Below are 14,903 nucleotides of genomic sequence, written 5' to 3'. Positions count from 1 at the left end.
TGCATTAAGTTTTGTCAAGATTTGTTGACCCTTATGAGAGTTTTTTCATGCCCTTAAAATCAAGATCACATACACACCACATATACCTGCTGCTCCTACACTAGGAGTACGCAAAAGCATGTCTTCCATATAGATCCACCAAAAAATGTTCTACTCCTATATTGGGGGTGAACACAAAAACATGCTTGATAGGTTTTTCACCTACCAAATAAATGCTCCAAGTTCTTGTTACTATCTCTCTAAAGTTTTGTTATTGAAAAGAGACATGGGGCTATGCAAAAGTTATTCATAAAAAAAGAAAGAAAAAAAGAGATGAGAAAAATAGACAAGTGTCCAAAATATTGAAAACAATGGGTACTCAGATGCCCGCCTAAAAAAAGAGAAAGAGATGAATAAGATAGCCCCTGTTCTCTTGCAAAAATATTTCCAAGTTCCAAAAGAGAGATATATTTTCAAGGAGCATAGTAGAATTAGGTTAGCCACCATATATATCCACTATACATCCACACACATGCACATCTTGATTTAATTGTATGACTCAACTCTCTTTGAATCCTTTGTTTGACTTTATAATATATGCATTGCAAGTATGCTCTAGCTTTCTTCCTACCCAAGAACTCCACATAAGCCTTACTAGTAGGAAGAAAAAAGGCATAACATCATTACTGCCTTTGGTGAAGATCCACAAATACCACATATATTGAGAGACTTGAGAGTGTCATACAATGGAGTCTCTGAGTTTTATTTTGAAAATTTATAAAAACTCCAGAACAATGGTTGAACAAAGAACTTGAGACATAGTGCTTGACTTGATCGTTCTGTCTTTCAGTTACTCAAGACCCAAGTGAAGGCTAAGAAGCCCCATGGTTGAAGGTAATATGGGTAAGTTTAAAAGTCAGATTAGTTTATTTTAATCTAGTGGAGAATTTTTGATTGAACACCTGTGTACTTTTGAGGAGTGAAAGCATAGTAGCAACTCCTAATCCATTGCTGAGTTTAGCTTTGCTCAGGGACTAGTAAAGGTTAAGTGTGGGGGAGCTTGTTGACGGTCATTAACATTCATTATAAACCATCAATGTAACTTATATAAATGCATGAAAATGATCACCAAGATAGGTTTAGGGGTTTAAACTGACAAATTTCATGAGTTTTGGTGAATCTGTGCGTGGGTTCATAAAGCGCTTAGCCTGCTAGTTTACTGGTTAGGCTAAGTAGCTGGGTCTCATGTAAGCATGGTGCTTATATGATGCTCTGCCTATGAGTGCACCCTATTCTCTGGTTAGGTGGTAGCAGCGGGAGGTGACAACCCCATCCTTTGTAGTCCACTCCGAATTGAGCAGGTTCTTAAATTGTAGGACTATAGTCGCCTCAGTAGAGTTATCTATTGTGGGTGCTCTACCATCTAAGTGGTGTCCTGAAGTGCACAAGAGTAGAGTTAGTGTTAGCTATAGTTGGATGTATATATACTTTGACCATGTAATAGGAATATCATAGGAATCTACCTCACCCGTTATTCTCCCGAGTTGATTAGTTTACATTATCTTAGTGATCTATCCCCTAAGTGTCATTATGCTTTATTCCTATCATTACATTCACCCCTGCTTTAGCTATGCTGGTATGCTGATTAGTAGACATTCCTTTGTTATCTAATAAATCTTTACTCCATTGTTTTCCTGTGGTAAATATAAATAACGATACTTAGAATACTTCTGGTAAAATACTACAATAGTATTCTATGCGTTTGCGGAATCCTTCATATTCTATTTGCACTTAATAAATACCAACAACGGGCATGGTGCTCGGGTACACGAGAACCTTTGGATATGACGGTATCCCACGATTGAGGGATAGGCGGCAGGTGGTGACAGCCATGTCTGTCTCTTGTAATCCCCCACATCCGGGTATTGTGTAGGAGTTTTAAAGTCTCTCGCACTTGCTAGCAGACCAGTGCTCGGAGATCTCCCTATCCATCTCACACTTAGTTCTAACTTTAGTCATGTAACTTGTAGATCATTAACTATTCTTTGCATGGCTATATTAGAACATGCTGGCTTCGCGTAGGAACATTCTTTTATTCTTTGTTTTCCTTTTATCCTTGAGGTTGGCCCAGATGTGTGTCCACTATCATCAATATACCATTTTTACCCCTGTCATGCACTATGGTTCACTATGCAAGTATGTAATCTTGTTCATGCTCATGCTAGACTCTTATACCGTGCCCTCCTTTGAGATAATATAAATAACGATACCCTAAATACTTCTGGGTGAAATGCTACAACGATAGATCCGTGTGCTTGCGGATATTCTCTGTAATCGTTAAGAACTATCATAGTTGGTGTTTCTTGGTGGCATTGCTAAGATTAACTATATCTTAGTAATGGTGTTAAGAAATACTACCAGGCAAAGCTGACCAAAAGCCCAGTAAAGAGGGATGCCTCACAAACTCCGTCCAAGCATCACAACCAGCAAAGCTGAAGAGGCAAGGCGAAAAGTGGTAATGCCACTTTCGTCAGGATGAGGACAGGGTGATGAAACCATCCGAACCTTAGGACCACCTCGCTTATCTGGGCCAAAAGCCATGGAAGGCGAGGAGGCCACAAGGATACGGATTCAAGGGCCGCGCCCACTCATCCCCCCTCGCCTGCAAGTCCCCTTCTAGCACCTACTGTAGGAAGGGGTAGAAGACAACAACCCCCGAGGTCACATGCATGAAACCTTCATAGTTCTCGCCTAATCTCTCTCTCATCCCTTCGATAGGGAAACAAGGAATGATTTGTAGTTACAACAAAGAGTAGTTCAAACTGTAGGAAAGCCCTAACTTATAGGGCCAAGGGTGGATCAAATAACCTAAGATCCCCATGCCACGTGGTGAACAACGAGGGCTCATGACCAATGTCAGATGCCCACGTAAGGTCAAGGAAATTGGGACCCTCCCAAAGGTAGGGCCATGATAGGGTCGATAAGACCACTCGGCTCTTCCTAGGTCATGAACTCTGAAACATGGCACACTAACACGACAAGGCTCAGTAGTCACATACCACATCGTTAGGGCATCCTGACGGGGCAAAATAGAACGGCCACCTACCGCATTGAATGCACCAAGCCCGCAATGGGGCGAGCAACGAAGCTCGAATAGGCCACGACTATGAACCCACGCACAATGCACTCGCATCTCAATGCTTTTACGATCACTTCATGATCGTAAAAATGCTCAGGGGCTACTATCACGGTCATAACCCCGGGGTGCCTTGTAACACCTCTGGTGTTACGAGCTCGTTTAACACTGAGATTTAGGCCTAAGAAAAATTTTTAAAATGAGTTTCTCGGATTTTTGATTTAAAACATACTTGATGTGATAAGTGAATCTGCCATGACTTAGTTTTGTGGACTCAAATAAACGCCCAGGTTAAATTACTCAGTGCGTAAAGATATTTAGGAATGTCGGACAACAATTCTAGCAAATAGATAGTGAACGGTTTGTTCTATTAGATTAAGCATGAAAAGTAATTTTTATAAACAAAATAAAAATATAACTTGTATTTAGTACTTGAATAAATCTGGAGCGCAAGTTTAATAGATGAAAATGCAACTCTTGTTTTGGTGACATAGGCGGTGATGACCGAGCACCGAGGAGCGAGGAGTCCTCGGCGTCGCTAGCGATGACCGAGCACCGAGGAGCAAGGAGTCCCCGGCGTCGCTGGCGATGACCGAGCACCGAGGAGCGAGGAGTCCTCGGCGTCGCTGGTGATGTCCAAGCACCGAGGAGTGAGGAGTCCCCGGCATCCCTGGTGATGATCGAGCACCGAGGAGCGAGGAGTCCCCAGCGTCGCTGGTGATGACCAAGCACCGAGGAACGAGAAGTCCCCGTTGTCGCTGGTGATGTCCGAGCACCGAGGAGCAGGGAGTCCCCGGCATAGGCGGTGAGGTCCGAGCATTGAGGAGTCCCCGGCGTAGGCGACGATGTCCAAGTATCGAGGAGTCCTTGGCATAGGCGGCGAGGTCCGAGCACCAAGGAGTGCCCGACGTAGGCGGCGAGGTCTGAGCACCGACGTAGCTGATGACGTCCGTGTGGTGAAGTGTGCCCACTTAGTCCTCGAGCACGAAGAATCCGAGGGCCGAGGAGTAACCGACATCGCTGGCGATGAAGCACGAGCGACGAACAGTCTGGTCGACTGGTCGGCGGCGAAGTGAACATTGAGTAGAAACGACCAGTGAACAGTCCGATCAACTGGTCGGCGACAGAGTCCATGAACCAAGCAGGCCGACTAGTTGATCGGTGGAGAAGTCCAAGCACCAGGTGGTCCGATCACCTGGACGATGATCCTACAATACAAACATGTAGAACGGGTAGTACATGATGTACAAATAAATAAACTCCAGAGAAAAATCAGCAATGGTGATGAAATAGCATATGCAGTTCGGCGATTAGTTGGCATAAAAATACATTTATGTTTTAATATAAACCACTCGAACAGTTAGTGTATAGCTGAGTCTCTAGCCCTAGCTAGCCCATAGTCCATAACATCGAGCGCGGAGCCCGTGCACGTGTAGGAGGAATAGGCGTGATCAAGGAGCCACTGCCGACCACCCATAACGCAGAGCGCGGAGCCCGTAGCACGTGTAGGGAGGAGCCAGAGACAGGGCCATCTCTGGAGGCGTCCGAGCATCAACACAACTGTTCGGGGGTTCGAAAAATCATTTGGAGAGCAAATATGGAGAAAATAGTTCGAAGAAACATTGCGGCGATATATAAAGATTGGAGAATATTTAGAAGAATATTAAAGCGCGACTTAGCTTTAGATGGAGCGTCTAGTTGGTGACGTATGGTGTTATCTGGTTGGCGTTGATAGCGAACACCTGGTGGGCAGTGAGTTGTTGGTGAAGGCGACCTCGGAGGTGGTTCGGAGATCGGATCTGCTGTCGCAGGGGCTGGTGTAGCAGCGATGAATCATCATCGTCGACCGGCATGGATCTCCATGATGAGAATGCGTTATTGATTTGAGGTCCATCTGGCTCACCATGGATCAAGCGCACACCTCTACCTGGCGCGCCAACTGTAACAACCCAAAAATCCACACACCAAAAACCCCAACTACAATTTTTTTTTCAAAACCCCATGTGATGATGAGTGACATTTGTAGGAGCTAACCCTAAGTGTTGCATTAGTCAAAATCTAACTAAACAAACTCATAAGCATAGCATGTCACTTGTTGTATATGTGTGTGTTTAAGATCCCTAACACCTACATTCTTGCATGCATTTTAATTCTAAACAAGTGAGTTGCCTTTTTATTGATCTTTTGTTGTGCAAGTAAAAGTGACCACTTATAATTAATTTATTATGCAATAAATTAATCACCTAAGTACCACCTAAGTATGTGGGCCCCACCAACCAGCCCTAATCTCCACCCTTAATCAAGGTGCACACTTGTACATGAAACTAAATAAATCAAACCCTAACCAAATTGGCAACAAATAAAAGAGAAAGGAAAACAAATTAGAAAAAGAATAAGAAAAAGAGAAAGGAAAGAAGAGAGAGCAGTAGCAGCCCAGGCCTGCTCGGCCTTGCGAGCCAGCCCGCCTGCCCTCCCACCCACGCATGTGGCCCATGAAGCCGGCCCAGCAACACCCTACCGCCCGCACGCGCACAAGCCGCTGACAAGCCGGACCCACCCGTCAGCCGTCACGCACCACACGCCGCCGCATCAGGACAAGCTAACAAATGGGCCCCCTCTGTCAGCCGCCCAGCTACAGCGTCGTCGTCTTCCCCACGCTCCCTCTACCACACAACTGGGAGCCGACCGTGGAGTAGGCGCGGGCCCGGGGTCACGCACATCACATGACCCTATCCCCCACCTTAGCGCCACGCCCATGCAACCACCCCCACATGCGAGAGCCGTCCGATGCGCTCGGCACATCACCAGTCGCTCCGCCATCCACCATGGATGAGCATGGAGCTCGGCCTATAAAAGAAGGACCCCGAGCCCTAGCCCTCCATTCACCTCACCACCGCCATGTAGTTCGCACCAACATACTAAGCCGAGGGATGGGAGGAGAAGGAGTGGCACGGAGAAGGACGTCGCCGCTGCTACCGAGGCCCTACCACTGCCAGAGCCGAAGAAGGAGGGAGCACCACCATCATCATCCCGGGAGCTGCATGGCCACCACTACACGGCACCGCCACCGCCTTCAAACTCCCCACGGTGAGCACACTTCACTGAGACCACTCCTAGCCTCTCGTACGCCATGAATGGACCACGCCGGAGCACGAGCTCTTGCTCCGGCTTAGCCAACCGGTAGCCTAGAAGGACCACCACGACCCTCTTGTTGAGCCAAATAGAAACACGAAGCAAAGGGAAGAAAGGGGGTGATGCCGAGCCCTCTGCTTGGGAACGCTAGTGCTGAGCACACACCCGAGCACGCACCCGAGAATGCTAGCACCGATCACGCACCCGAGAACGCCAGCACCGAGCACGCACCTGAGCACGCACCCGAGCATGCACCCGAGCATGCACGCGAGCACGCACCCGAGCTTGCACGGGTGCACACACCATAGCCACGAACACGGCCATGGCAAAGCGGTTGCATCACCACGGTAGAGGTGACGCCACCACCTTGGCTAGCTCCTCGCCGCGGAACACGCCACGCTCGCGATCAGGGTAGATGAATCCCACTGGAGCACGGTGTTGCCGCACCGCACCTTGTCGGAGCACCACCGCCTCTACTTTGCCCCCACCACCATGGCCGAAGCCACTGGGAGCACCAGGAGCTCCTTCAACACGCCCACCATGGCCGTAGAAGCACCGTGGAGCTCACACGCTCCTCCAACTAGGCTCTCGCTACCACTGCAGCCCTGTCCATGCATGCCACCGAACCCACACCACCGTTCACCATTGCCAGAGCCCTAGGAAGCCCTAGCCGTCACCCTGACCCTACCGTCGTAGTCGCCATGGCCTGGCAATGCTTTTGCCTACCTTAATCGCGCACCAGTACCGCCCGTGAGGCTCGTCGGGGAGCTCACCACCGGTGGGAGCATGCCGGGAGGAAGCAGGGGATTTTCCCCTTGCTGGCCACACGTCCGTGCACTTGGTGCACGTGAACCGAACCCTGGGAAGGAGTAAGTGGACCAAGTCCTTCATGGACCGGCTCTGCGGTCTATCGACCAACGCAGGCGGGTTCACCATGAACCACGCCTCACCTGCGCCCATGGACCATGGCCTATTAGTGGCCTAGTAAGATGATGTGGTCGCACCAACGTGCGCCACGTGGCGGGCCAAAGCCCAGCCCGTATCCAGGCCCAACCGGCCCAGTTTGGACCCAGCCTGAGCTGACCATTGACCGGTCCCACAAGTCAGCGACATAGAGCCGCTGGGCCCACTTGTCAGTGGATGATGTTATGCTAACGTCATGCTGACATCATGCAGGTCCCACCTATCAGTGACAAACACAGACGAGCTGACGTCATGATGATGTCACGATGACGTCAGCTGCTGACGTCAGCAGCTCTAGACCCACCTGTCAGTACTAGAGCCGAGATGATGATGTCATGCTGACATCATACTGATGTCAGCATGCCACGTGGACCAATGGGAGCGTGACACGTGTCAGCACGATATTAATTCAGCCTTTTCCCATTTTTGGAAATGATTGAAACTTCGAAAATCCATAACTAATTCATACGAACTCAGAAAAATACAAGACCAGGACCAAAATTCATATAAAATCGATCTCTACGCAATGGACCCATGTTTGTGTGCATTTGGCTCTTTTGAATTTTTATTACTTCTTTGTGCTATTCTATAGATGTCGCTAACGCAACTATAATGCGATCGTTTGCAGACTCAGAGGAGAACCAGACGGACGAGGACTAAGAGTACCGTGAGGAGTATGGAGACGACTACACAGAAGGTGCCACATCCCACCCAATCTCGTAGCACCTATTACGCTTGGCTAATATAGAGCTGCTGTTGCTTTACTTTATTGTTATAATCACACTATGATAGGACTTGCATGGTAGTATGCTTACTTGATGGCCTTTACCTTGATGCAACCTTACCCCTGCTTACCCTGCTATTAGGCTAGACACACGCTTGCTGCTATATTTCATTACTCATTACTTCTACTATGCTTGTACTACACTAATGCGTGGTGGAAACTAGAGTTATCTGGACTATGGGGAGAGTGTTGCGTGTGTGACTTGGGTGTATAGAGGGTGAGGGTTGTGTCGACCAAGTTGGAGTATATGATGAGCCTAGGGCAAGTCTTGCCGTGGGGTGCTACCTGGGCACCCCTAGAATGGTTACCTGTGGTGGGTAAATGGTGATATGAGGTGGCCCTGGGTGTGAACCTATGACGGGAGGAGCCCGGGGTGGAGGTGCTATGGTGGCATGGTAAATGGAAACCTTAATGAAGACATTCTGGCTTGGTCATCCCTAAGGACTTACTAGTACTCAGATTCACCAGGAAGCCTTACGTACCACTCGCCCTATATGGTGCGGGACGGCCGGACTACTTGGTAGGATATTGCCACTACTGCTAGGTTGATAGCGGACAGTGCAAGGAGGTACGGGGGCACGGAGGATTTCCCCCCCACCCTTCTGAGACTTCATGGAGACCTTGTGGACCCGGCTCATGACTCACAGTTTCAGCCACCCCAGACTGGACTTAGGGTGTACCAGGGCTGAATGGTAGGGTGGCATTATCCTAGGCTAGCAAGTGGCCAGAATCAGCCTAGTTGACGACGGTCAGCGAGGAAGGCGGATCTTGTGGTTATGTAAAACCTTTACAGAGTGTATGGTTGATCGATCGATACATATGCCGACTAATCGGCTCTAGACCTTTCTTGGGTTTCGCTTAAACTAGATAGCGAGATGAGTCCTTCTCTTCTTCCCCAGTGAGAGAGTGTCGGTCATAGCCAGGGGCTATAGGCCATGAGACAGTGCTGAGAGGGAGTTGGCCTATCGACTGAGCGATGGTATGGTGGTGGTATGGAGATGGTGGTATATCGATCCCAAGATCGAAACCTAGCTCTGGACATAAATGGGGTGGAATAGGTGTGGGAATGGTGTTAAAACTTGACTAAACTATTATATACTTGATATGCTAATACATAGGGAACCCCAGCCTTATAGGTTCCTTTTGATTATATCCAACTTGCATCCAATTTCCATAAAGCATAGCTCATAGGGTGGGAGTGGCTAGTACAAATCGTACTGATAAATTTTGGCACACAGGTTCTGCTAAGGAGTATAGCTCTGAGGAGTTTGATGGTTGAGGGGTTCGTTCCTATGCTCGAGTTTGGCGATCTTATCTTCAAGCTGTTCTGAATGAATGCTACTTTTGATTCCGCCAATGCGGCGATGTAATAATTTATGTAATTCTGCACTATTTGTACTCTGATATTATGTTGTATGGATGTGATATTCGACTGGAATTTGGGTAATATGATTTACAATGGTCGTATTACATTTCAACTCTGTGGATTTTCCTTCGTAGAAATCAGGTCGTTTCAGTTGGTACCAGAGCCATACTTGACCCTAGGACGAAACCCTCAGAAATGGATGATAGAATAGGACATGGACAGCCCTTCTTTCGGTTATATACCGACCCTGCATTTACTTTTATGCAAGGTTTATCTATTTATTGACCTGCTAACACCTATTTCCTTAAAACATGTAGATGGCAACGAACGTCAAATGGCCGCCTCTAGGACCGCTACCTCTGGACCACGCCAAGCTTACCTTCGACCTAAATGAGCTCGGGGGTTTTGTACAGACCCTATGCCGAGTTCTCATCATGTTAGAAGTCCCTGATGAGCTTGTTAAGGTCACCTGCATTGGGAAGTCAGCTCAGGAAGGAGGAATCAAAGGACCGATTGTCACCTCAATCAAGTTCCTAGCTAGCACTACCTTACCTTCTGTCCTAGCTTTCACTGAGTTGACTATAGAGGACACAGTTGAGGAGGGACTACGAGCTATCTCACACAAGGCACTTCGTAGAGTGATGAGGGACCATTATGAGCACCTGAAGACGATAGAGTTCCATCTACTTCCCTAGGCCCTCGACCTCAGCCTTACCCCTAGTGAGCAGAGTTTCGTAGCCAGCAGAGTTATCTTTGTAGAGGAGGACAGATGCCTTCGCGTCTTGGCTATCCACCTATTAGAATAGGACAGGTACGTGACCTAGCTTGAGCAGAGGAGACATTAGGACCAGGCCCTTTTGTGGGAGTACCAGGAGTGAGCTAGTCTGCTTGAGACAGTTGCCAAGCTATAGGATGAGCTCAACCGTCATGAAGAAGTCCATAGAGCCAAGGTCGCTGACTTACAGAACAAAGCCGCTGACCTAGGCAATAGGAACTACTACCTCAACAGCAAGGTCTTGGAGTTGCAGAGAGAGTTGGACGACAAGAAGGCCGAGTTCAACTGTAGAGGAGACAGAGAGAGGTCCAAGGGGATTGATATGCTGAAAATCCAATCTAAGAACAAGACCATGACTCAGGAGATAGAGGAGTTCAGGAAGAAGGCCGTTCGCAACCAGGGTCACCTAATCGAGGCACTCAGGCAGAACGAGTATGTACAAGACAAGTGTGAGAGGACTTGGCAGGCTTGGCAGAAGTCTGACAAGAAGCGCCTTAGGGAGATGAAGGGTATGTGGGATTAACTACCTAAGGAGATTCGCAGCAAGACAAAGCCTAGGATAGAGGAGTTTGAGTTAGCCCCGACTCGCCTCAACCTAGACGCCTGCCCTACCCTACCTAGAGCCAAGCCTACTGAGGAGCTCGCTGAGGCCTTGAAGTACGTGTCCCGACTTCACAAGTCTAACGAGGAGATCGAGATCGAGAACAGTCGTATCCCAGCTACGGTGTACGAGTTAGAATAGATGACCCTGCGTGGTCATGAGTCATGTCAGTGGCTTCCATAAGTTGTACCCCATGATGTACCCCTTATGAGATGTAATATGAGACACTATGCATAGTACAATTCTCGTGAGTCTCCAAGTATAGCTACTTGAGATGATGCTATGTAATAAAACCCATGTAATGAATGTTTTGGATCTTATTGCATCTTATGGATCTTATTGCTTCTTTGTAATGAGTGTTGGATAGTATAAATGTTTTTCTTTAAATCATCAAAATCATGTAATCATACTGAATTATAAGCACTTATGGCACAAACACTAAAATTCCTATGATCCGTGTTGCAGATGTCGAACCACCGATCTGCTCGCCTAATGAACCATGGACGTACGCCCACCCCCAAACCAGTCAAACCAAATGGGGGGCATGGTGGCAACAACCGTGGCCGTGGCTGTGGGCATGGGTGTGGAGGGATACCCTTCAACCTAGAGAATACCCCACCGCTTGTTGAGGAGAATATTCCGCCACCACCACCACCGAACCTGGCAGAGGTGATGGCACAGCAGACCCCACTTCTTGCAGCTCTTGTTGATGGAGCAAACCATCACCAGGGAGGTCAGCATAATGACTTCTAGAGGAAGTTGGAGGGATTTCTGAAGCTAAGGCCACCTACCTATGATGGAACCGACCCTGACCCGCTTGTAGCCGATGACTGGCTCAAGGAGGTGGAAAAGAAGCTCAACCTCACCACCTTCACCGACGATGAGTGTGTTGGAGCTGCCACACACCAGCTCACAGGTGCAGCACGCGCTTGGTGGGACAGTTTCAGTGATACCCATGAGGACCCTGCCAACATATCGTGGGATGAGTTTGCCGAAGCATTCACTGAGTATCACATTCCCAAGGGTACCATGGAGGCCAAAGCCAAGGAGTTCCACAACATCAAGATGGGAAAGGATAGGGTGACTAAGTACACCACTCGCTTCACCAACCTTCTACGATATGCACCTTCCTATGTTGTGAACTCTAAGAAGGAGAAGCTGTACTATTACCACAAGGGACTTAACCTGCACATCAAGCTGAAGTTTGGCGGTATTAAGAGTAGCACGCTGCATGCTTTGGTGGATCACTGCATCCAGATCAAGAAGGACCATGCTAAAGCTAGAGAGGAGTATAGGGAGAGGAAGCGTAAGCCTAAGGAGTCCTTCCATGGCCGTGATTGCAAGAGGTTCCACAGAGATGCACCATCCAGGGAACGCTCGTGCCACAACAAGGATGACAACCCTAGATCGAGTAGGGGTGGTGGAGGCTACACCACCAAATACTCCCACCCTGTTCAGGATCGTTACACCCAGGACCATTATGCTCAGGACTACAACACTCAGGACCGTTCCAACCGTCCCCGCTCAGTGAATGAACACCCAGCACAGAACCGCTCTGCACCAAGCACTGGAAACTAGAAGGCACCCACGCCAACCCCTATAGGCGGTGCACCTTTCACCTGCTTCGCTTGTGGCTAATCAGGTCACAAAGCTACTGAGTGCCCTTAGAACTCAGCCGCTTAGAAGTCTTAGTTCAAGGGATCTGCTACTCATGGATGTCTCAACCATTTGGACGCTGAGGAAGCACAGGCTGCCCCTGACGTAGTGTACGGTATGTTTTTAGTTAATGGTAATACTACATCAGTTCTATTTGACTCTAGAGCAACTTGTTCTTACATATCATCCAAGTTTGCACAAGAGCATGACCTGCTTGTAACCCCATGTGGAAAGCCTATCATCACTAGCTCGCCTTTAGGAGACCTAAAGTGCACCCACATCTGTAAGGGAGTGAGTCTTACCATTGAGGGTCTTATCTTTGAAGCCGACCTAACCCTATTACCTTCCATGAGCCTAGATGTCATCTTAGGTATGGATTGGCTAACCATTCACTGAGGTATCATATCATGTTCACCTAGATACATCCAAATGACCCACCCATCAGGCCAAGTTATTAGGTGTGAACCTCAGTTCGGAAAGTCCACTTCTATCCCATGTGCCCTTAAAGCCAGTTCAGAATCACAAAAAGAGGAGAAGATAGTTCATGATGTGCCTATGGTCAGAGACTATCCCGGTGTATTCCCTAAAGAATTACTGGGTATGCCACCAGACCGTGATGTAGAGTTCATCATTGATCTTTTGCCGGGAACAGGACCCATTGCCAAGAGACCCTATCGCATGTCAGTTGATGAACTGGCCGAGCTCAAGAAACAGCTTGATGAGCTCATCTCGAAGGGATATATCAGACCTAGTGCTTTACCCTAGGGATCCCCTATTCTATTTGTTAAGAAGAAGGATGACTCAATGAGAATGTGCATTGATTACTAGAACTTGAACGCAGTCTCCATTAAGAACAAGTACCCCCTACCAAGGATTGATGATTTGCTTGATCAGCTTCGAGGTGCCAAGTATTTCTCCAAGATTGATCTCAAATCTGGCTATCATCAGATGAAGATTCGAGAGAGTGACATCCCGAAGACAGCTTTTGAGACTAGGTATGGGCAGTTTGAGTTCACTGTGGTGTCCTTTAGACTCACGAATGCTCCCGCATACTTCATGAATATGATGAATAAGGTTTTCATGGATGAACTGGATAAGTTCGTGGTAGTATTCATTGATGACATCCTTGTCTATTCACCCACCGCTGAAGAATATAAACATCATCTAAGAACTGTGCTTGAGAAACTAGCCCAACATCAGCTCTACGCAAAGTTCAACAAATGCAAATTTTGGCTACAGAAAGTTGCCTTCCTAGGCCATGTACTATCAGCTGAAGATATCAGAGTTGACCCAGCCAAGATTGAAGCTATGAAAGAATGGGATCAACCTCGTAACATGACAAAAGTCAGAAGTTTCTTGGGATTGGCTGGATATTATCGCCGATTCATTGAAAACTTCTCCAAGATAGCCCGTCCGATGACCAACCTTCTAAAGAAGACCAAGGAGTTTGAATGGACGCCTGAGTGCGAGCGAAGCTTCTAGGAATTGAAACAGAAGCTTACCACAACTCCTGTGCTAGCATTGCCTGATATCAGTAAAGATTTCGTGGTCTATTGTGATGCATCCCGTCAAGGACTTGGCTGTGTATTGATGCAAGGTGGAAGAGTGATAGCTTATGCTTCTCGATAGTTGAAAGAACATGAGAACCGTTACCCTACTCATGATCTTGAGTTAGCAGCAGTTGTGCATGCTTTGAAGATCTGGAGGCACTACTTGATAGGCAACAAGTGTGATATCTATACCGATCACAAGAGCTTGAAGTACTTTTTCACTCAGGAAGATTTGAATATGAGGCAACGCCGATGGCTAGAATTGATCAAGGACTATGACCTAGAAATTCACTATCATCCGAGAAAAGCTAATGTAGTCGCAGATGCTCTCAGTCGCAAGAGTTACTGTCACACTTTGATCACTGAATCCGTACCACCTGAGCTCAAGGAAGAGATTGAAGATTTCCAGCTTGAGATACTACCACATGGCTTGTTGAATGAGCTCCACATACAGTATGATCTCATAGATCACATCCGTTAAGCTCAAAAAAATTGTGAAGAGATCGAATATCTCCGTGGTCTGATGAAACTAGGCTACAAGACCAACAACCATGAAGATGAACAAGGAACCATCTAGTTCAAGGACAGAATATGTGTACCTTTAGATCCAGTGCTATGAGAGGAAATTCTGTCAGAAGCCCACGATTCTAAGTACTGTATTCACCCTAGAGGTTCAAAGATATATCAAGACTTGAAGAAACACTTTTGGTGGAAAGGTATGAAGACAGACATTGCAGGACATGTGGCACAATGTGACACCTGTAATAGAGTCAAGGCTAAACATCAAAGGCCTGTAGGATTGTTAAAGCCCCTTGACATTCCCGAGTGGAAATGGGAGAGCATATCCATGGATTTCATAGTTGGATTGCCCCGTTCACAGAAAGGCAATGATTCCATTTGGGTGATCGTTGATCGTTTGACCAAGGTTGCTCACTTTGTACCAGTTAAGACCAAGACCGAT

This window comes from Miscanthus floridulus, chromosome 12 (genome assembly GCF_019320115.1).
Source record: "Miscanthus floridulus cultivar M001 chromosome 12, ASM1932011v1, whole genome shotgun sequence".
Lineage (NCBI taxonomy): Eukaryota > Viridiplantae > Streptophyta > Magnoliopsida > Poales > Poaceae > Miscanthus > Miscanthus floridulus.
This window is presented reverse-complemented; position numbering follows the sequence as displayed.